Source organism: Anas platyrhynchos, chromosome 15 (genome assembly GCF_047663525.1).
Source record: "Anas platyrhynchos isolate ZD024472 breed Pekin duck chromosome 15, IASCAAS_PekinDuck_T2T, whole genome shotgun sequence".
Taxonomy (NCBI): domain Eukaryota; kingdom Metazoa; phylum Chordata; class Aves; order Anseriformes; family Anatidae; genus Anas; species Anas platyrhynchos.
In genome coordinates, this window is record NC_092601.1 from 10,679,623 (window position 1) to 10,682,819 (window position 3,197).

Below are 3,197 nucleotides of genomic sequence, written 5' to 3' on the forward strand. Positions count from 1 at the left end.
TTTGTTGACAGAATCAATTTGGTTTGTGACATCCATTTTCCCTTGCTAACTGAAGATCTCAGGATCAGCTTTTGTAAATAGTTCTTGCAGCCTCTGACAGCAGTAGTGAGTTGGGAGAGACAAAATGTCTGAGTGCATGAGTACAGAAAATGGGTTTGTGCCAGACTTTTGCAAGTAATTTTATCCCAATACTGATTTGTCCAGAAAAATTGTATATGCTGATGAGATGTGTGAGCCTGAAAGGGTAAGGACAGCTAGGGCTGTGCTGTGTTGGTGCACAGAACAGCTCCTGGGACTTCAGCACACATGTGGCAGAGCAGAGATGGGCTTGCAGTGGTGGGGCTGAGGCATAGAGCAGCCTAAAAGGGGAATAGTCACCATGAGCCCACGCCTCTCCTGCGTGGACCGCTTTGCCACTAGGATTTGCCTGGTGCCTTGCTCAAATTCTCTTCTTTCACTTCTGCAACACAACGGTGGCCTGCTTGCTTCCAGCCCCAGGTTTGTTGAAGTGAAGTGTTCCTAGCAAAAACTATAGCTTGTTCTTTCTCACTTGGCAGAGAAGTTAGGGTGCTATTTGAGAACACAGTGAAAACTGATGCATGGGATAATTTTCTAAAGCAGAACTTGTGTACTAAATGTCAAGAAATCAATATCTCCAATTATATTTAGAAACCAATAATCAGATATACAGAGCCAAGGAGAAAAATCAGCAATGTGGTCTTTCAAATCCCCAGAGCCACATGGATAAAACAAAAATAGATCGAGATGTGTGCATGCCAGCCCAACACACTGGGAGGAGATATTTGTATGAATGTGGTGGTCTGCATGGGCAAACTTCTGCCTCCAACTGCTCAGTTCAGAACCTGGGTGTTACCTGGGGACCTCTGCAGCTCTCACAGCCCTTCATCCCACAGCCCCAGGGCTGGTGTAACAGCATGCAGCTCTACACAATATTTATTCTGTGTGACTGTATTTCTGGGCTTTTCAGTGCAGAAACAGTGGGGTTCAGTTTAGAACTACCTTCTGCACTCTTCTTAAGTGAGTTTGTAGGTATTGCTGGCTCTGCCTGGCTAAGGTTTGCAGTTGATTTTGTACTCTTAAAACCAAGACCAATAAGAGCTGGACTGGCCTTTGCAGTATTTCCTACTGAAAATGTCAGTTAAAGCAGCTTCAGTTTTCATTGTTGCAACTTTAAATTATTTCTACTAATACATGCAAAATGGGACTAGCATTTAGATGTTGACTCTTAATAGGAAACACTCAAGGCTCACTGTTTTGTATTCTTTTTTTGCAGGCATAATAGTGAAAGAACAGTTAATTCATTTACATAGAGAGCTGAATACAGGCAACCATCTGAATCTTGGAAAGGAGAATAAGGCCTTCTGGATGAAGGTAGCATTGCATGTTACTTACTTTTCTTTTTAAAGCAACAATGAATATTACGTATATTTGGCTGTCTCATCAGTGATGCACAGAATTCTATTGTTTAAGAATGAAATGGATCATTAATACTGAGTTTTACAATTTCCATATAGATGATTCAGCTTAATTTCTAAAGCATTCTCTTTATTATGGCTGTCAGATGAAGTCAGATTCCAAAAAGTATTTTTTCTGCATAAGCAACAATGTTGTTAAGTAAAGATGCAGCAATTTAAAAACAAAAACGTGCAAGAGAATGAATACTAAAAATGGGGGAATGAGCCTTTTCAGCAAGGGTAGAGAAGCACACGTTTCTTTACAATAGTCCTTGTTGCCTTTATTTTTTGAAGTCTAAGTTTCTATATTTGCTAAGTGGTACTATTTAGTAATATACATATTTGTCAATAGATCCCTGGGGTTAAGTAAGTGTTCATTTTTTAAAATTACAATCATGTTAGGGAAAAAAAGATAATGTACGGTGAGATTAGCTCTGCAGATCTCTTTGGGGCAGAACAGGGTGAAGTACCTGAGGGGTCAACAGCTTGGTGTTCCTCTGCCTGCAGAGGATAGGATTTCAGGAGGGAATCTCTGAAATGAGTGTCCCTGCTTTATGCACCGATGTACTGGCTGGGGCTCCCCACCTCCTTGCAGGCTGCTTTTTACATAGCGAATAGGTATGATCCTTGCAAGCTTCTCTATCCCACTAAAGAAAGAAAATAAAATGAGTTTAGCCAAGGCTGACAGCAGGATCAGACAGAACACCCTCTGCTTTGGCAGTTCAGTACCATGGTGTTACCCTTATTTTGATTTCTATCGGCAAATACGTCTACACTATGAAAACAGAAAGGGAACACCGGGGGCCTTCAGTATCACCCATCCACACCATCTGTGACCACAACTTGATTCCTGCTGCTGTCCTTGTGCATTTCTGTTCTTCAGATAGAAACAGCTGTCATAATAAGCAATGAGCACCCTTCTCAGCCCTGTGCTAAGAAAACAGACAGTGAGGATTCTGAAGGTAAAGTGCTGTTCAAAATCCTACTAGACATGTAAGTGATTCATCTGTGAAAGCTGAGACTGAACAGATAATTGAACCCTGCGATGATTTTGTCTCCTATTCAGTATTCCCTACTTTGTGTGGTATCCGTATTTCTATTTTTTTCTAGTCTACAAGTAATTTAAACTGAGTTTGCAAAGGTAGGTGCAATAAAATGTGAAGCATAGACAAAGCCCGAAGGCAATCGGATTTCCTGAGTTGTGCACAGTGGTGTTGGCTCAAATCACGCTGAGTGGCGGGTCCATGTAATGTGCACTAAGTCATGTTTTCCTTATAGATAGATTGGTGGCCTTCGAAAATCTCTGAAAATCCAGGAAATCTATTTCTGTTTCGTTACTGGCTGATGCCAGAACACTGATTTTTTTAACTTTTAAAAGAACAACAATGAGTTTAATCTCTGTCATTCAGTTGTTTAAACCTGGAACAGGCCTGTATGTCCTTGTACACACAAAGAGCAGCTCTTCGCTAATTAGCATTCCCTGAGCCTTTGTGGATTATTATTAGCAAGTGCAACTTTTTCCCCTTGAATGTTTTACAGAGCTTTTGTGAGCTTTTTACATCAGCTAGCTTGTCCTTTCAATTTTCTATTATACCTTTTGTAATTGCTTTCTGTCTGTATTTGATATGTTGTTGCTTTACTTCAGTAACTTCCATTATCACTTTTAACTGTTTGCTATTACTGGGATCAACATGATTGTATTATTTACTCTGTTTGCTTTAA